Genomic DNA, 21,658 nt, shown 5'->3' with positions numbered 1-21,658 from the left:
TCTTTAGTTGTGCTTCTTGCTGAAGAATCTTCTCACTTTTGATGCATAGTTCTCTATAGGATATAGCAAGCTCATCAAAAGTGATTTCACTATCTGTATCACTTGAATCTTCAGCAGATTCAAATCTCCCAGTGAGTGCATTCACATCTCTGTCAGAATCACTTTCTTGTTCACTCTCTGTATCATCAGATCGACATACAGAAAGTCCTTTCCTCTGCTTCTTGAGATGAGTGGGACATTCAGCTTTGATGTGTCCATAGCCTTCACACCCATGGCATTGAATTCCTTTGCTGTGACTGGGCTTTTCATCTGACCTTCTCTGGTATTCACTACCTTTCCTGATGTCGAAAGGGATGTTCCGGACATGTGGTTTCTGCCTCCTGTCCATTCTGTTCAGCACTTTGTTGAACTGTTTTCCAAGGAGCACAACTGCATTAGTCAGACCTTCATCAGTATCCAGGTCATACTCATCTTCTTCTCCTTCATCATTGGACACGAACGCCAGGTTCTTGCTCTTCTTTTCAGTCCTATCCGAGAGTCCTAGCTCAAAGGTTTGAAGGGAACCAATGAGTTCATCTACTCTCATGTTGCAAATGTCTTGGGCCTCCTCTATTGCAGTGACTTTCATGTCAAATCTCTTAGGCAAAGATCTGAGGATCTTTCTCACCAGCTTTTCATCTGTCATCCTTTCTCCCAAGGCAGTGCAAGCATTGGCAATTTCAAGAATGTTCATGTGGAAGTCATGAATACACTCTTCCTCCTTCATCTTCAGATTTTCGAATCTTGTAGCCAATAGTTGCAATCTGGACATCTTCACTTTGGAGGTTCCTTCATGAGTGGTTTTCAGGATCTCCCATGCATCCTTGGCCACAGTGCATGTGTTGATCAGTCTGAAGATATTCTTGTCAACTCCATTGAATAGAGCATTCAAGGCTTTGGAGTTTCCAAGTGCCAATTCGTCTTCTTCTTTTGTCCAGTCTTCTTCTGGCTTCAATCCATCAGTGGGCTTTCCTTCTGTGTCCAGCATCTTGGGATGTTCCCAGCCTTTGATGACAGCTTTCCAGGTTCTGCTATCCAGTGATTTGAGGAAGGCCACCATCCTTGCTTTCCATTATTCATAGTTGGTTCCATCCAGAATTGGTGGTCTGTTCACTGGTCCTCCTTCTTTCTCCATGTTCATCAGAATTTATCTCCCTAGATCTCACTCAGTGATTTAGAGTGCCCGCTCTGATACCAATTGAGATTCTGATACCAATGACAGATGTCGTACCGGATGTCACGACATCACGCTTCAGAACATGCAGATTATATTTGACTGTATGAACAGATTAAACAAGTAAATAACACAAGAGAATTGTTAACCCAGTTCGGTGCAACGTCACCTACATCTGGGGGCTACCAAGCCAGGGAGGAAATCCACTAAAATAGTGTTAGTTCGAAGATCTAACAGCCACTGTTTACAACCTTCTCACCTAACCACTACCCGTGCAACCTCTACCTAAGAGCCACTCTTAGATATGAGAACCCTTCTCACTCCCTCTTAATCACTCTCCCGTGTTTACAATTAAATCAAAGACACACCAGAGATTGCTCTCTGAACATTAGAGATCAACTCTACACACTCAGGTCCAACACTTGATGTTAGGGTAACATCAAGGTGGCTCACAAAACACTCAAGTCCCAAAACTCACTAAATAACTCTTCAATCTCGGACTTGGTACCAAACTCGTGCAGCCTTCATTGTTTATATAGCAGTGTGCGTATCTGGGCTGCAGCAACTTGCGCTGGATAAGATCTATCATTCTCCTGAAAATCTGCACTTAAAGATCTAAAAGATAAAGTTTGATCTTTTAGTTTTTATCTTTAATCTTTAATCCCTGAACGAACTATTCAAGTTTGTAATTCGAACTTTAATTATCTTTTAATTCGTTCCTAAAGATAGATCGCATAATTTTGTTGCTAACTGCACATTAATCTGTTAAAGATATAACAGATTTATGTGTCCAGTATTTTCGGGCAGGATGTCCTGGACATTGTATCCGACATCGTGGATCCTGCAGCTTCAATTCTTCATTTGACATTTTATCTTGCCTTGTGCATTGTGCAGCCCGATCTGATTCCTTGACATAACGTTGGACATCATGTGCAGCAACTCCAGCTTTCCTTCATTGTCTAAGTGCTTATGTTTTAACAAAATTTTAGCCAATCTTTTAAAACTCAGTAAAGCTAAGCACTAACACCCAGCTTATTCCCAGAACAATTCCAAAGCTCCAAAATTCCTTAAGGGTAAGGTGATATCATGGTTTTTCACTTAAGGCTTGTAATGAACTTCAAAACAAAGAAAGGGGAAAATAGGCTCAAAGGGGCTATCAAAGGAATTAATTCAAGGTAAGTCCATTTGGCTAGAAGCTTATAAGAACGAAATTGCCTAAATCATTTCCAAATATGCATGTGAATTAGGAAGCATCAACAAGAATCAAGCCAAGGCTATTGTGCAAGCAATGGGGCAAAACACACCAAAAGATTATGATGATGGATTGCTCGAATTCTCACAAAGGTAAACTTATCACTTTCAAATTGAGATTTCAAAACTATCATGACATGTAAAGGAAAAACAAGGATTTCAAGTCACAAAATGTCAAGAGACTTTTATTTTCAGAACAATTACCCATTACTTGAACATATCCTATAATTCAAAGACAAACATGCAAATTTAACACAACAAAACTAACAAAATTAAACTAGAACCCAACAAAACTAACAAAATTAAACTAATTTAACACAACTAACAAAACCAAAACCAAAGAACACACTCCCCCCCCATACTTAAACAATACATTGTCCTCAATGTGGCACAATTAAAAGATTAAAAGCAATTAAAACATCAAATAGAATCGGACAAATGTAATAAAAGTAAAGAAGGAGATAGGAAAGAAAAACTCCCTAAGTCTCTTCCACCACTTCATCCACTAAAGAAGAGTTTGTGAGGAATGGCTTAAGTCGGTGTCCATTGACCTTGAAGCTCTTGTTTGTGGAGTCGCTTTTGATCTCAACTGTACCATAAGGAAAAACATTAGTAACAACAAAAGGACCAATCCACTTAGACCTCAACTTACCACTCATGAGTCCAAGCTTAGAATTATACAATGACACTTTTTGCCCAACCATGAAGTCCTTCTTAATTATCATGCTATCATGGAACTTCTTGGTCTTTTCTTTGTAGAACTTGGCATTCTCGTAGGCTTCTAGGCGGATCTCATCTAACTCACTCAGTTGCAACTTTCTTTCCTCACCAGCTTGATCCATAGAGAAGTAGCAGATCTTCACTACCCAGTATGCTTTGTGCTCAATCTCCACTGGAAGATGACATGCCTTTCCAAAGACAACCCGATAAGGAGACATTCCTATGGGTGCTTTGTAGGCAGTCCTATGTGCCCAAAGAGCATCATCTAGCCTGGTACTCCAATCTTTCTTGCTTGGTTGCACAATCTTCTCTAAAATTCTCTTGATCCCCCTATTAGAAATTTCTGCCTGTCCATTGGTTTGGGGGTGGTATGGTGTGGATACCCTGTGGACAACCCCATACTTTTTAAGCAAGGCATGCATTAATTTGTTGCAAAAATGGGTTCCTTGATCACTAACGATTGCTTTAGGTAAACATAACCAAAAGATACAGGAAAAGGGCCCATGGAATTTATACCCCAGACATTAAACACCTCACAGAATAGCATAGGTTGTTGAGGCATTTGTTGTCGCCATGTAAGTGCACTTCCTGCTCTCTGACACTGCTCACAAGTGCTACAAATCTTCCACGCATCTTTAAAGATGGTGGGCCAATAAAAGCCACAGTCAAGCACTTTGCGAGCTGTCCTTTGAACACCCATATGACCTCCCGGTGCGGAAGAATGACAAAACTGCAGGACTAAGCCAGTCTCATGATCTGGAATGCATCGTCTAATGACCTGATCATTGCACAATTTCCACAAGTAGGGGTCATCCCAAATAAAATGCTTAGCATCACTTTTAATTTTATCTTTTTGGGCCTTAGATGCTAAGGGAGGAAAAACAGAAGCAACTAAATAATTGACAATGTTAGCAAACCAGGGAGTAGAAAGAGAATAAGAAATACTATACAATATATATAAATGATCATCCAGGAAATCATCCCGAATGGGTGTGTCCTCATCAGACACATGTTCGATCCGACTCAAATGATCAGTAACTAAATTTTGTGCTCCGCTCCTATCACGGATCTCCAAGTCAAACTCTTGGAGCCAGAGCATCCATCGGATCAACCTAGGCTTTGAATCAGCCATCTGCAACAAGTACTTTAAAGCTGCATGGTCAGTATAAACAATAATGCGAGTACCAAGCAAATAAGAACGGAATTTTTCAAGAGCAAAAACTATGGCTAGTAGCTCTTTCTCAGTAGTAGTATAATTCGCTTGGGCAGCATCTAAAGTCCTAGAAGCATAATATATCACCCTAGGCAATTTATCAATTTTCTGAGCAAGGACAACCCCCAATGCATAATTTGATGCATCACACATAAGCTCAAAAGGGGTTGTCCAATCGGGTGCCTGGATGATGGGGGTGGTAGTCAGTGCTCTTTTGAGGCAATCAAAAGCCTCTTTGCATTTATCATTAAAGTCAAACTCTACCTCCTTTTGCAACAAGTTGGATAGTGGAAGGGCTACTTTGCTAAAATCTCTTATAAAGCGCCTGTAGAATCTTGCATGACCAAGAAAAGATCGCACCTTTCGCACGAAGAGGGGTAAGGCAATTGTTAAATAACAGAAATTTTTGCAGGATCTACTTCAATGACCTTATTGGAAATAATGTGGCCTAAAACTATACCTTGCTCAACCATAAAATGACATTTTTCAAAATTTAGAACAAGGTTAGTTTCAGTGCATCAATTCAAAACCTTTTCCATACTATCCAAACAAACATCAAAAGAGGATCCATATATAGTGAAATCATCCATAAACACCTCTATGCAATTTTCTAAAAAATCACTAAAAATACTAATCATGCACCGCTGGAAGGTACCAGGGGCATTGCACAGGCCGAAAGGCATCCTCCTATAGGCAAAAGTGCCGAAGGGGCAGGTGAATGTGGTCTTTTCCTGATCCTCATGAGCAATAATGATTTGCATATAACCAGAAAAACCATCAAGGAAACAGTAGTGAGATTTACCTGCCAGGCGTTCAAGCATCTGGTCAATGAATGGCAGTGGAAAATGGTCCTTTTTGGTAACCTGGTTCAGCTTCCTATAGTCGATGCATACTCTCCAACTGTTCGGCACCCGAGTAGGAATCAACTCCTCCTTCTCATTTTTTATCACAGTGAGGCCAGTTTTCTTTGGAACTACCTGGACGGGACTCACCCATTGGCTGTCAGAGATAGGATAAATGATTCCAGCTTGCAAAAGCTTGGTTACCTCCTTCTTCACTACATCAAGAATCACCAGGTTGAGTCTTCTCTATGGTTGTCTTACTGGTTTAGCCCCATCTTCTAAATTTATTTGATGCATACATGTGGATGGGCTAATACCAGGAATATCCGCCAGTGTCCAGCCTATAGCTTTCTTATGCTTCTTGAGAACTGATAACAACTTCTCCTCTTGTTCATCAACAAGGGAGGCAGATATAATTACTGGAAAACTTTTGCTATCATCCAAGTAAGCATATTTTAAATTTGATGGCATAGGCTTCAATTCTGGTGTGGATGGCTGGATAGTGGTAGAAAGAGATGGTTTCTCAGCCTGTACCTCATAAAGAAAGTCAGAGGTATGTGTACTTCCTGAAACATGGTTAGTTCTATCTGACTCTATATAATCAATCTCAAGAGGTAAAACATCAGTAGACATGTAATTAATAAATTCATATTCACTCTCAGCATCAAATTTAGACATATGATCAAGTACAAATTCAGATTCAATGCATGAAGAGTGATAGGCATGTAGATTAGAATGAAGATCAGTCATGTATTCATCAACAATATAGTCAATTATTTCAACACAAAATACAGAAAGATCTTCAGATGGGTGTTTCATAGCATCAAGAATATTAAAATGAATAGTTATATCACCAAACTCCATAGATAGTGTGCCTACATATACATCTATCTTAGTTCTAGCAGTTTTTATAAAAGGTCTGCCTAGAATGATGGGAGCTGATCCTTTAGAAAATCCCTCCTCCATATTTAAAATATAAAAATCAACAGGGAAAATCAGCTCACCAACACTAACTAAGACATCCTCTATGAAACCAGCAGGATAGGCAACACTTCTATTAGCTAAATGAATTGCCACATCAGTTGACTGCAAAGGACCTAGAGATAGAGAATTAAAAATAGACAGAGGCATAACACTAATAGAAGCTGCTAAATCTAGCATGACATTGTCAAACTTATTGTTCCCTATAATACAAGGTATGCTGAATGTACCTGGATCTTTACATTTTTCAAGGATTTGGGGAACAGATTTACCAATCAATGCGGAGACATTTCTGCCCATACTAATTATTTCACTTCCTTTAAGCTTCCGCTTATTAGTGCACAGCTCCTTCCAGAATTTAACATATCTTGGAATTTGCTTTATTGCATCCAGTAGAGGTATGTTTACCTCTACATTCCTAAATGTTTTCAAGATCTCCTTCCCTACCTCTTCCATTTTTTTGTTGGAAATTGCTCTTGGAGGGAATGGAAGAGGGATATGCTGCTTCTCTTTAGATTCACCTGCATAGAAATTGTTAGGTAACTTACTCTTTAATTTTTTTGTCATCATCTTTTTCTGGAGTAGAGTGAGGTTGGGCAGGTTCATTTTCGGATGAGGAAGATGCTACTGGTTGAGGTCCTTGACACTGCTTTCCTGATTTCAATGTAATGGCACTCACATTTTTGGGGTTTTGGACGGATTGAGAAGGTAATCTATCAGAATTCTGGGACTGTTGTTGATTTAACTATGCATCCAACTGTCCCATCTGATTAGTTAAGCTCTGAATGGAGGCTCTGGTCTCTTGTTGAAACTGCATGTTTTGCATAGTCATTTTCCTCATAAGTTCTTCAAGGGAAGGTTGCGGAGGGGTCTCAACTGTTTGCTATTTCTGGGGCTGTTGCGGTTGTTGTTGTTGTTGGATTGGTGGAGGAACGTATGGTCTGGTTGGGCCAACAACATTTTGAAAATAAGGTTGTTGTTGTTGCTACTGTTGTTAAGGATTCGACCATCCAAGGTTGGGATGATTCCTCCATCCGGGATTGTACCTGTTGCTGGATAGGTCATAGTTATTCTGTTGTGGCTGATTTTGCTGCTGAGGTTGAGGAGGTCTATTGTAGATGTTTGCAGCATAAGCTTCAGGCTGTTCAATTGCTTCAGATTGTTGCACATAAGGGCAATGGTCTTTGTGGTTGTCGGTAGAGGAGCATAAACCATAGAGTCTGGCGACAGGTGCAGATTTCTGATTCATGGCCAGTTGGATTACCCGGTTAACCAAGGCCTCTAGTTTTCCTTCAAGCTTCTTAGTCTCACCTGATGAAGATGAATTCATGGCTACTTCATGCACTCCTCTAATGACAATAGCATCATTTCTGGCACTGAATTGCTAGGAGTTGGAAGCCATCTTCTCAATTAAATTTCTAGCTTCAGCAGGGGTCATGTCTCCAAGGGCTCCACCACATGTAGCATCTATCATACTTCTCTCCATGTTGCTGAGTCCTTCATAAAAATATTGGAGGAGAAGCTGCTCTGAAATCTGGTGGTGAGGGAAACTAGCACATAATTTTTTAAATCTCTCCCAGTATTCATATAGGCTCTATCCACTGAGTTGTCTAATGCCGAAAATATCTTTTCTGATGGTCATGGTCCTGGAAGCAGGGAAACTTTTTTCTAAGAATACTCTCTTGAGGTCATCCCAGCTCGTGATGGACCTTGGGGCAAGGTAATATAGCCAGTGCTTTGGCACTCCCTCTAAAGAATGAGGAAAGGCCTTCATAAATATGTGATCCTCCTGGACATCTGGTGGTTTCATGGTGGAGTAGACAATATGGAATTCTTTCATATGCTTGTGTGGGTCTTCACCTGCAAGGCCATGAAACTTTGGAAGCAAATGGATCAGTCTAGTTTTAAGAACATATGGGACATCCTCATCAGGGTGGAGGGTGTGTCATGTTCTCAGAATATTCAAAATTAGAATGCTCAAAACTATAATGCTCAAAATCACCAATAACAAAATGCTAAGGATGCTCAAAAGGTACTAAATGATGTCTAACTAATCTATGAAATGTCCTATCTATCTCAGGATTAAAGGGTTGTAAGTCAGATGGATTTCCTCAAGTCAGACACTAAATTCAGCGTGCACAACTAATTGCCTTCTTATGCAAGTAACAGTGTAGGTTTGAACTATAGCTACTATTAAATGATATCCAAATGACTTGAAATTTTGTGAGCAACCTTATAAAATGATGAGAAGATAGCACAAAAAATTTCAAATGAAAATTTGAAGTCTAACTATATAAGCTAAAAATGATAAGTTAAGAAAAATAAGAGAATAATACTTGAAAAATAAAAAACTTTTTACAGAATCACTTTTTTTGGACGATGGAGATCTCAGCCGGCCTATGGCGGGCTGCCACGGCATAGGAAATTTTTTCTACCCCAAATACATATATAATAAATGTGATTCTGATAACCAGAGCAAAATTTATGGCCGTTTGAAGTTTTGACAAAAATCAAATTTGCTACTTTTTTGGAACTTTCAAATCTGACCAAACTAAAGGCTCTAGCTATTTTTCCCACAAAATATAGATTAAAAGAAGTTACCGCAAAAAAAATCATCCAAAAATAACAACTCTAGCTACTAAAACAAAAAATCCCAAATAATTCAACAAGGGTGGTCGCTAAAATCCGTCGCTACATGATTTCCACTACTACTTTGTTTTGCCGCAAGCAAAAGTGGTCGCTAAATCCGTCGCAAAACACTATTCACAGCAAAACACCCAAAACTGAAACAGGGGAAGCGCTTAACAGAAAAACTAAAATAGAACACACACTAAACAAAATACCAAGACACTAAACAACACTAACACACACACACACTAACACAACACTAACAATTAAACATAAAACACAAAAGAATTAAACACTAACACGACACTAGCTATTATGAACCTTTGGACACTGCTCCCCGGCAACGGCGTCAAATTTGATCGAGGCCATACCCGAATCAAATAAATATTAAAATGTAGTAACTTGGAAGTGATCCTAGGTCGTTTCCCAACGAGCAATGATACACCAAATGTTCATAACAGATAGTAGGAAATTGTAACAAATTGGGGGGGGGGGGTTGTTTGCTTTTGTAAATTAAACGAGTAAAATTGAATTAGAAATTATCAGAATTAAAATATGTTGCTTCCCATTGATTCACAAGCAAGTCTCTTATCCTAGGTTGCGAGAATTTATCCTTTATCAGTTCAACCACTTAATCCAACCCTAAATTAAATTACTAAGCGAAATTTAACATAAAGCATTCATTATGTGATTAAGCATCACACACACCAATTACTCATAAACGATCATTAAGCATGAACGTAAATTAGGCGCAAAGACAATTAATCAAGCACTAAGCATGCATGAATTAATAGCAACAAATTCAGAGTAATTAGTGAAGAGGAAAAACTGAACAGAATTTAGCAGTAATAATAGAACCTCAAAGAGAATTGTGCTTGATCCTCAAGAGAAAACAACGTTGCAGACTCAACGTTCCATTAATCAAATAGAGAACAAAATTTTATTGATAAAACTAAAAGTCTGAACTGGAATTGTAAAAAACGAAAATAAAATAGAAAGAGAAGAGAGACTAAAACTAAAAACGAAAAATAGAAGAGAGAGAGAGGAGAGAGAGAGCTAAACTAGAACCTTGGTGATGTTATATAGTTTTTCAGCCCCAAAGCTTACAAATCTGTTTTAAATCCAAGCCCATAAGTAAAATCAAATCAAATATAGATAAGATAAGATAAGATATGATCTAGATGAAATAATATCTAAATGAGATCAAATCTAAATAATATCTAGATAAGATAAGATAAGATAAGATAAGATCTAATTTTATAGAATAAATTAGTCTGCCCTATTCAAGTCCAAGCCCAATTCTGGATTCAAGCCCAAGCCCAATTCTAGATTCAAGCCCAATGCTTCATTAATTCCTGAAATTAGATTAAAAACATCAAATTAGCTTAATGGGCCCAAATAATAAAATTGCCTAATTAATTTGACAATTAAGACTAATCAGTACTTAAAATTGTGCAAAAAGGGTTAAGAAATAGGAGAAAATAATGGCACATCAATCTTCTTCTAAAAAATTTTCTTGAACAACAGAGTTAGTTTCATCACAAACCACATGTATAGATTCTTCTACAGTTAAAGTTCTTTTATTGCATACACTATATGCCTTACTATGCAGTGAATAACCATGAAAGATAGCATCATCGACCTTTGCATCAAAGTTTCCAAGAGAGTCTTTACCATTGTTTAAAACAAAATACTTGCAAAAAAAACTCTTAGGTGTGAAATGTTCAGTTTTCTTCCTTTATACGGTTCATAAGGATTTTTATTCAGAATAGGTCTAATAAGTACTTTGTTAAAGGTGTAACAAATAGTATGTACAACATCTGCCCAAAAATACTTACGCAACCTTGTTTCATTTAGAAGTGTTCTTTCACCTTCTTCAAGGGATCTATTTTTCCTCTCCACAACACCTTTCTGTTGAGGTGCTGACGGGGCTGAAAAATTGTGGTGAAATACATTTTCTTCACAAAAGTTTTCAAAAGAGTCATTTTGAAATTTACCTCCATGATCTTCTAATTGAAACAATGTTGAGACCTTTTTCATTTTGAATCACCTTGGCAAGTTTGAAAAAAACATTAAAAGCTTCATTTTTGGTTTTCAAAAAAAAGGTCCAAGTAAACCTTGAGTAATCATCCACAATTACCAAGCCATCGTAATTTCCACCTAAACTCATAGTTCTAGAGGGACCAAATAAATCAATGTGAAGTAGTTCAAGGGGTTTTGAAGTAGAAGCAACATTTTTTATTTGAAAAGAGTTTTTAACTTGCTTCCCTTTTTGACAAGCTTCACACAATTTATCTTTCTCAAACTTGAGTTTCGGAAGACCAATTACTAAGTCTTTCGTAACTAGATGATTTAAATTATGCATATTAATATGTGCAGTCCTACAATGCCACAACCATGAATCATCTATTTTACTCACCAAGCAACTAAGCTCATGAAAAGATGCATGCTCAATATTCAGCATATAGATGTTACCTATTCTCTTACCAATGTGGACAACTTTACCGGATATGGCTTCACTTATCAGACAACAATTTTTGTTGAATTCAATCTTGAAACCTTTATCACAAAGTTGACTAATGCTTAGAAGACTATGCTTTAGTCCATCCACATATAACACATTCTTTATCTGATTTTTGTGTTGATCCCCTATATTTCCTTCTCCCATTATATTTCCTTTGATATTGTCTCCAAACGTGATGTATGCACCATCCTTTGACACGAAGTCAGAGAGTTTTGACTTGTCACCCATCATGTTCCTAGAGCAACCACTATCCAAGTACCATAGTGAATCTCTTGCTTTTAGGCACACCTAAAAGACAAAATCAATTAGAGAAAGGCGGTACTCAATTTAAGTTAGGTCCAATGGGGTTAATCTTCGCTAATAAATCTTTTGGAATCCATATGCATTTTCCACTCAGAATGTCAAACTTTCTAACATAGAAATAATATGAAGTGTGACCCTTTTTTATGCAATAATGACATGTTTTTGCACTTCTCCTAGAATACACCATGTTCTTTCTTTTTGTGACCTTAGTTGGGTTTACCCCTTTTGAGGATACAAAATGAGTTTTCTTTGTAAAGGAGGTTTGTTTGTTATATCCTAAGTCAGTCTTATCTGTAGTATGCTTTTGCATACTGAGCATGTGATTAAGATCACTCTTTCCTTTGTTTAATTTTCCAAACAAATCTTTAAGGTAGGAAAGCTCAGTGTGCAATTTCATACATTCAACATGGTGATCCTTTTTGAAACTTTCAAACTTTGTTTGCAAAAACTTGTAATCATCCATGTTAAAGGAAGTAGAGGTATCATCACAAGCTATGGCTTTACATTTTGAAACAAGCTTTTCATTTTCTTGCTTCAATTTGTTAAACTCATCTTGTGTTGAAGCCAATTTATTGACATGCAAATTCAGTTCACTCTTTAGCTTTTTGTTTAACACAGCAAGCTTTTGAGCTTCCTCATGCATCTCATTAAATGCTTCTAAAAGTTCTTCAAAATCAGAATTTACCTCAATTTCTTCACTTGTTGACAAATGATTTATGGATTTTGCTATTAAGCACACATTAGTAATTTCTTCATCGCTTGAAGAGTTGGAAGTTGTTGATGCACTATCTTCCCATGCTATGTAGGATTTCTTTTATTTTCTGTCCTTCTTTCCTTTCTTTTCACCACCATGTTTTCTTAGATAGGACACTCAGATTTAATGTGGCCTTGCTTACCATATTCAAAACATGTGTAGTTGTTGTTGTTGTCAACCTTCTTGGATGATTTGGAGAATTTTTTGTCCATTGATTTCTTGAGAAATTTTCCAAATTTTCTTACCATTAAATTGAAGTTTTCAGCATCTTCCTCACTGTTGGAACTGTCATGACATTCTTCCCTTCAGAAGTTGACTTTTAATGTTATTCCTTTCCTTTTCTTTTTTGCTTCTTCTACGTAAGATTGTTAAGTCAGTTCATGTTCATAGGATAGCAATTTCGAAGAGAGCTTCCATCGTCATTGTAGCTAGATTCTTGGATTCCATGATTGTTGTAATCTTTGGTTCCCAAGTTCTTGTGAGACAATTTAAGATCTTGATTTTCAGCTCCCCATCTTCAAATTTTTTTCCTATACCAAGGAGATGATTCACAATGTGAGTGAATCTTATTTGAAGTTATGAAATGGTTTCCCCATTCTTCATTCGAAATGCTTCATATTCAGATACAAGAGTGTGCTTTCTTGCTCTTCTCACATCCACTATGCCTTCATGAGTGACTTCAAGCATATTCCAAATTTCTTTTGCACTTTTGCACCTTGTAGTACAAAAGAATTCATCAAAAGATAAACAAGAAGTTAGAATATTTTTTTTTTCTTTTTTGTCATCTTGAACTTTTCTTTTCTCATCATCTCTCATTTCATCCCATTCTTTAGGTATTAATTCAACATTCAATTCTTTAGTAGGAATGAAAGACCTTTAATGATGGCATTTCATGCACCGAGATCAATTGATCGAATAAAGATTTCCATTCTCTTTTGCAAAAAACAAAAATGTTCACCCTTAAATAAAGGAGGTCGATTCAAAGATGCACCCTCTTTGAAAGTGATTTGTTTTGAGCCCATCTTGTTAAAAAAAAATTGTGATATTAAGTATCTTTCAAGACTTAGCTCTAATACCAAATCAAAAAATATGATGGAACTCAACTAACCAAGGGCAGGAGTGAATTGGTTTTCAAAACAAAATGTACTTTTAAAAACAGAGTTGCAGCAAAAAAAAAACTTTTTTATACAAATCGTATCACAAAACAAATATGAATTGAACGCAATCAATATTTAACCAATGCTTCCTAACACATGATCCTTCATTAACTAACTTCCTTTCTTTCATAATCATAAAACTTGAATCTTTAAAACATTCATAAAACTTTAATGAGTTGATTAAACCTTGAATGAGAGAAAGATATGAGCTAGAGAAAGAGACATAATCTTTTATACCGGTTCACTCTCTATTTCTAGAGCAGCTAATCTAATTATCTAATCCACAACCTAAATTAGATTTCCACTATGCATCAAGAATTCTTATAGGCAATCACAATCAATCTACAATTCCCACCCTGGAGAAAGAGACAAGGCATCCAACACTAGGATGGCCTTTTGTGAATATAAGCCTAAGAGAACCCTACTCTTAGCCCAAACTAGAAAACCTTATTTTGGCATGTTTTAAGCAATTCATGCATAAACACAAGACCGTGTAAAAACCATACACATGAAAAAACCAAGTAGGAGAGATACAACCTGACCAATATTTCCAAAAAAAACCTTGTTGGGTTGAGAAGTTGATCTTCTTCTACTTAAAATACACAACTCACTTTCAAGAAAAGATCTTCCAAATCAAAAGATTAAGTTGTGAGATACTATAAAGCTCTTTTCTTGTTCACCAATGACTGCACAACATCTTGCTCATTCTGAGGCTAAGAAGTAATTTTCAAGATGTATTTAGTATTCTCTAATGATCTCATGATGCTCAGATTGTTTAGATGTTAACACAAGCTGATTATTTATAGAAAAAACAGTTATAACCACATGTAATCGATTAAATCTATAAGGTAATTGATTATTTCAATGAAGCAATCGATTAGATTATCTAAGTTATCATTTAAAGTGTTCATCCAACATCTGGAAAAAACAACTCAAGAACAATGTAATTGATTAGATGGCCTAAGTATTCAATTAAAGTGTTTTTGTTCACCTCTGAACAACTTAAATAAGAGAGAAGTAATCCATTAATCCACTTTGTAATCAATTAAAGCAGATACTCATGAAAAATCAATCATTGTCTCAAACAACAGTGTAATCGATTAAAACACTGTTGTAATCGATTAAACCAATGCGAGACTTAACTCTTTAAGCTTCAGACAACTTGTTGCAATCGATTACGACAACTTTGTAATACATTAAAATATAGAGTTTTTGCCTCTGAAGAAATTTTCCTAACTAAGAAAACTATCTTCACTCACACTATGATGATGCACAATGCAAAATAGATATCAAATGTACTAAAGATGTAATAACCAAGTTAACAACCAATGAAAATGCCACTCAAAGGAGTTGGGCATGTAAAAGCCAAAACTTCTTCTAAAACTTCTTCAAACTTTCCTTAAGCTATAGGCATTAGCCTTAGGTTGTACCATGTTGCTCATGTTGCTTCCCCTATCTCTAGCAATCTCGCCATCATATGCATTTCTAGACTTATCTGAGGGACTTCTGCAATATCCTAATAGTTTGTCAAGATTATTATTCTCACTGACAAAATTTGGCTAATGTAGTTTTTAAGGTTCTAATTTTCTCATGAAGTTTGACAACATCTTGAGAATTACCCTTAATTTCTTGATTCTTTAAAAGCTTAACATTCAAGAATTTCACAGATCTTTTGTGTTCTTCACATTCCACCCAAAGATTATGTTTGCTCATTTTGAGGTCTTCATAATGTTTGTCTGCTTGTGCACATTCTCTCTGTAGATCATGTCTTTCTTCTTTTTCATAATCATGAAGTTCATTAAGCTCTGTCAGATCCTTTTGAAGATCTTTCAGTTTGCTTTACAAGTCTTGAAAGTTCTTTAGTAGATTTTTCCTTGGCAATTATCTCATTCTCAAGACATAGCTTGGACTCTTTTTCCTTAAGAGTTCCACAGGCTTTACATGTCTGAGTGGACTCATCTGGTGAAACATCTACTTGGTCTTGAAGGGTTTTCTCAAGTTTAAAATGATCTTTGAATAGTTTTTTTGAAATCTTTTCACAAGTTTTAGTAAATTTTTTGAAAGAATGGATGAGTTTCAAAGTAGTTCATGATAAGCCATTTTTAGAGATTTAGGTTCATTGAGATTTACCTCATCCTCTTGATCTAATTCAGATTCTTCAAAAGTCGTATTTACCATCAGGCATAGATTGGCTTCTTCTTCATCTTTATTAGACAAAGTGTCATCCAGATCTTCCCAGTTGCTCATAAGATCTTCTTTTTTCTTTGGTATTGTAGTGTTTCTTCTTGTCTTGAACCTTCTCTAGTTTTGGGCACTTAAATTTGAAGGGTTTGGGTTTCTTGCATTCATAGCATATTATGGAGATTTTGTCTTTATCTTTCTTTTTCGTGAGCACCTTTTTTGAGGGTTTCTTCCTTCTGGACCCACCTTTGTTTTTCCATATCTTGTGGATCTTCTGTGAGATGAAGGCGAGTTCATCTTCATTAGAGTTTTCCTCAAATTAGTCATCAGAGGAATTATCAACTTTAAGGGCTTTCGATGAGCTTCTTGAGACTTGTTCTCTAGATGATGAGGCCTTTTTGTTCTTTTGACTACGAAGACCAAAGACTTCTCTCTCTTGGGTCCTTCGTCTTGCTAAATTTCTTGTACATGAACCTTGAGAGTACCAACAAGTTCTTCAAGGGACATGGAATCAAGATTCTTTAAAGCTCTTAGCATCATTACCTATGGTCTCCATTTTCTAGACAAACTTTTCAAAATTTTGTCAATATGAACATAGTTATCATAAGTTTTTCCTAGAGATCTTAGTGCATTAAGAATGGTTTGAAAGTATCCAAACATACTTTTATGTCCTTGCCTTCTTCCATAGAGAAGAGTTCATACTTACGAGTGAGGAGATTGAATTTACTCCTCTTTACCTGTGAGGTTCCTTCATACGTAACAACTAAAGTGTCATATATTTGTTTGCACTTTATAAGCCATGTACCTTGGTGTACTCCTCTTCTGATAGAGCACATAGCATCACATTTTGAGCCTTGGAGTCGAGCAAGAATCTAAGTTTTTGCTTCTCCATCCACCAACTTCTAGGAATTTCATTTAACTGATCATCGTATGGAATGCACTTTCCATTTTCCACCATCACCCATAGGTCAATATGAATGGATTCAAAGTGAGATATCATTTGTTGCTTCCAATAATCATATTTTATGCCTCTGAACAAGGGTGGTTGTTGGTGTAGAATCCTTTTTCCATATCTTTGATTTTCTGGATCTTTGCATTAGTATTATCAGATACTTAACCCTTAAGGACAAGCTTTGATACCAACTGAAATAACAACAATCACACAAGAAAGGGGGGGTTGAATAGTGTGTTAATCAAAGATAATGACTTTTAAAATGTTTATCACAGATTCAGACATGTGTGTGTGTGTGTGTTTATTTGTTTGTGTGTGTGTGTGTGTTGAGTCATCCTCTAAAGAGAAATGAGTTTTGATAAAGCTAAGTTTAATCATCTAGTAACTAAGTAAAATATTCTTTCAAGCAAACACTTGGTATTAAAAGAGAGATAAAAAACACTTAGAGAATACTTAATAAAACCAATAAGAAGAGACGTAGAAATACTTTGATTTATATTGGTTCACTCAAACAGAGCTACGTCCAATTATCCTATGCACAATAGTAAAGGGTTCCACTAATCAAAACTTGATTACAAAACAAGTATTTTGTAATGCTACTTCTTGCTATACAAGTATTATTCTAGCCACTTCTGACATTATCTTAGATTCCCCCCAAATCTAAGAAAATCCAAGTATTGTTTAACACTAAGTCACTCCTGGTTTTCACTAACAGTAGTTTGAATGAATACAAGTATTCAATAACACTCAATGAGTGGATAAGCAATAAAGCTCAAGTACAAGATAACTTTGCTTGGCAAAGGATAAACAATGAAAGCTTAAATGAATCATCTAGTGATTTCTGCAGAGTTTTGCTTCAGAGTTATTCTCGTTTTCTCGTAATAATTTCATCATCATGCTTTCTAGGTAAAGTCTATCTTTTATAGACTTCATTGAAGGATCCTTTACAGGATTAGTGATTACTCCTTCAAATGACTATTGTCTCACACTGGAGATAAGGTTACTTGGCAAGCTCTAATTTGAGAGGAAAAGAACAAAAGTACAAACAACTACATGTGCTCCTTGCACTTGATGAAAGTTACCCTTGAGGAATATTCTGTGTAGACCTTGTATTCTCTTCTATTATGTTCTTTCCTTAAATTTAGATGTTAAAAATTCAAATAAAGAAAGGCAAAATGAATTTTCATGAGAGAGACTACATGTACTTCCCTTTTCAGTTAGCATGACTTTTTCATATTACGTTGAACGCAAAGTATGTATGAACATACTTAGTGTATAACCATTGTTAATATAAAGGAGTCGACATTCTTGGTCTTATAGCGTGTTGGACAATGATTAATAATTAATAGAGCATAATCCTCTTTGAGTATGTGATGCAGCTCCAATGGAGGTAGTAGGCCTTGGATCTTCATCATCAATGAAGTCCTTTGCTTCTTGAATTTTAATGGCAGCGAAATGGAGAAGAAGAAGAGTTGAGAGGAGATGCCACTTCAAGGAGAAGATGACTCAAGAAGAAGCTCACCACCAAAGGAAGCCATGGATAAGAGCTTAGAGGTAGGAGAAGAGGAATGGAGGGAGAACGAGAGAGGCAGCCCAAAATTTGTGCCTCAAAAGAGGTATGAACTTTGAAGTGTAATTCTCAAATGATCAAAGTTGAAAAAAATGCACACACGTGACCTCTATTTATAGCCTAAGTGTCACACAAAATTGGAGGGAAATTTGAATTTCTATTCAAATTTCACTTGGATTTGAAATTGAATTTGTGGAGCCAAAATTTCACTAATTATGATTAGTGAATTTTAGTTATGGTTCAGCCTACTAATCCAATATTAAGACCAAGATTCTCCACCAAGTGTGCTTAGGTGTCATGAGGCATGCAAAGCATGAAGCACATGCACAAAGTGTGACTATATGATGTGGCAATGGGGTGTAGCAAGCAAATGCTCACTTCCTACCTCTAAAATTTAATTGGATTGGGCTTCTCCCAATTAAATTAAATTTATTTTCCAACACACACCAAATATTCACTTAATGCATGTGAAATTACAAAACTACCCCTAATACAAAAACTAGTCTAGGTGCCCTAAAATACAAGGGCTGAAAAATCCTACATTTTTAGGATACCCTACCTACATTATGGAGCCCTAAATACAAGGCCCAAAAATAATGAAACCTTAATCTAATATGTACAAAGATTAGCGGGCTCATACTTAGCCCATGGGCCCGAAATCTACCTTAAGGCTCATGAGAACCCTAGGGCCTTCTCTTGCATCTTTGGCCCAATCTACTTGGAGTCTTCTATCCAATGCCCTTGCGGGGTAGGATTGCATCATTCCATCCCCCTTGAAAAGGATTTGACCTCAAATCCTAAGGTTCTTGAAACTCTGGGCTGTTTTCCTCAACACCTGTAAAAAGAACAAAAACATATATATTAGTGGTGTTTGGTATGTTGAGGTAAGGTAAGGTATGAAATCCCATTTCCTGGGCATCTTCGCATGAAGGAACATGGTTCCTCACCAACTCAACGAGTGGTGTACAAGTATAGAAAAATATGGGACAAACCTTTTGTAAAAGTTTGTTAAGTCATGGAAGCCCCAAATTTCCGTTATACTTGGTGGAGTGGGCCACTCAGGAATGACCTTTATTCTCTTAGGGTTCATGGGAACCCCTTGATCACTATTTAAAAAATTAAGAAAAGTAATGCAATAAAACATACCTTTTTTTTTGTATTTTCATGTTGAATATTCCTACCAAAAAGTATGAAACACTTAAGGTGTCCCATATGAGTACCTAAGTTTGTATTGAAACTAAAAATAAGAACAAACCTACCTAATGAGTCCCTATGTACTCAAATCATGAAGATGTTGGGTGCACGAGTGATTTTACAAAAGAGGGTTGCACCATTCAAAACATTCATCATACCACCTATTTTAGGGATTTGGTGCCTAGTAATACCTATTTTGGGCACCAACAAAGCACAAAGGTTTAAGCTCTTGTGAACTAAACCCTCATCCAACAACTTCTTTACTTGAGGAATAAACTCAAGCCCAACATGTGTGGCAATGCTAACAAGTGTCTTTTTACAAAGGAGAAAATGTGCAGGTTTTCAAAGAGGGGAAATTTCTTTAATATTTGTCATTATTTCAAAATGCCTTTCCTTCTTAGCTAACCTCTTGGAGGAGACACTTCCCTCCTTACACTCCTCCTTAACCATTAAAGGTTGTCCTTCTTCTTGGGGGTAGATTTCTTCACTAGGTTCTTCTTCTTTTGCTTCTTCACTTTCACTAGAGGAAGGTGAAGTAGTAGCCTCATCTTGGCTACTATAAATGTCTTGGCTCCTCATAATCATGGTTTTCTTGGTAGGGCATGGAGAAGTAAAGTGTCCTCTTCCAAGACATTTAAAGCACTTTATAGAGCTAGTCTTTTCTTGCATACTAGCCTTAGGGGGTTGCTTTTCTATTGTCTTCCCCTTATCATCTTTGGGCTTAGAAGGTGCTGCCCCTAAGATGCCTAGACCTTGGTCTTTCTTTGGATAAGAATGAGAGCCATAAGATTTTAAAGTAGACTTTCTTTTAAGTTTTTGCTCTACCCTTATTTCCCAATCTAAGTAAGTCTCTACATTGTCCTTCCCATGGAAGTATGGGAGGTTAACGTTAGCCTCTGGAGGCTTTCTTTCATTTTCTCTCTTATGGGAGTAAGGTCTAAGATGTGACCTATGCCTTCCTTCATAATAGTCACGAAGTTCTTCACTTAGGTTCTTGCAAGAGTTATGAATACTATAGGAGGCATGTTTTTCTCTTTTCATTTCTTTCATTATTTTTCTTCTTTCTTCCTCTCTTATTTTCTCTCTTTCATCTTGACTTATTTTTTCCACTCTTTTTTTTCCTTTTTCTTTTCTCTCTTGTTTTTCTTTCCGCAACTTAAGGGACCTCAACTCATCTAATATCTTATACAGGGGGTCCTTATGAGTAGAACCCTCACCATTAACACTAGATGAAGAATGAAGACTCATGTTGGTTCCTAAGTTGTGGTTCTTTCTTGTTGGGGGTTTGAAAACAAAAGGTAAAAGAAACTATGGTTGAAACTATCCAAAATAAACACTAAAAGAGGTGTGAAAGATAAGGTAAAAACTACTTGGTAAAAGGCAAGTTCTCTAGGCGGTTTGACAAGGGAAGGTAAATGAAATAAGCTATGAAAGTAAGCAAGAAATTAAAGTGCAAGAAATGTAAACTCGGTGGATCCAAAGAGTGTTTGGATGACCTCATTTAAGGCTCCCAACAAAACACTCACTATCCTAAGGGAAAATTGCCTAAAATTATTACACACAAATGGAAGTAGGGTGACCTATTGGAGGCTCCCAACTTACTTCCAATGAAAGGCCTTTTTGTTACAAAATTTGAAAGCAAAGCAAATTTCCAATTACAAAATTACAAAAATAAAGTCTTCAATTTTGGTGGCTATTCTATCTATGGTGTTTCACTCAATTTGGAGTGCTTTTTAGTCCAATAGCTCATAAGGTGGTTGGCCCCTTGCTTCTTGACTCGAATTCTTCAAGGGATGGCAACAATCCTCCTTTCCAATTCCCTAGACAAGAAATAACCAAAGACCAAAAAAATGAAATGAAAGTTAAACCAATAGAGTTTTAACAAGACAAATTTTCAAGGATTATTCAACAATTAAAGCAATGAAAAGCACAAAAAAGCAAGCTAGAACTCAAAGAGAAACTTAGAATGGCTCTAGAGTAGAGTAAAAAAAACTAAAAAAAAAAACTCAAGAAACCTCTAGTTTTGGCACTTGTTTTCTCACTAATTTTCAATTGAAATTTCAGAACTAAGATTGGTATAAAATAGGCACCAATTATAGAACAAAAATTTCGAGCCAAAACAACAAGCACACTTCCCTTTCACTTTTTTTTCCTGGACACTGATTTTTCTTCCAA

Source organism: Glycine max, chromosome 19, assembly GCF_000004515.6.
Source record: "Glycine max cultivar Williams 82 chromosome 19, Glycine_max_v4.0, whole genome shotgun sequence".
Lineage (NCBI taxonomy): Eukaryota > Viridiplantae > Streptophyta > Magnoliopsida > Fabales > Fabaceae > Glycine > Glycine max.
Note: the sequence above shows the minus strand (reverse complement) of the source record.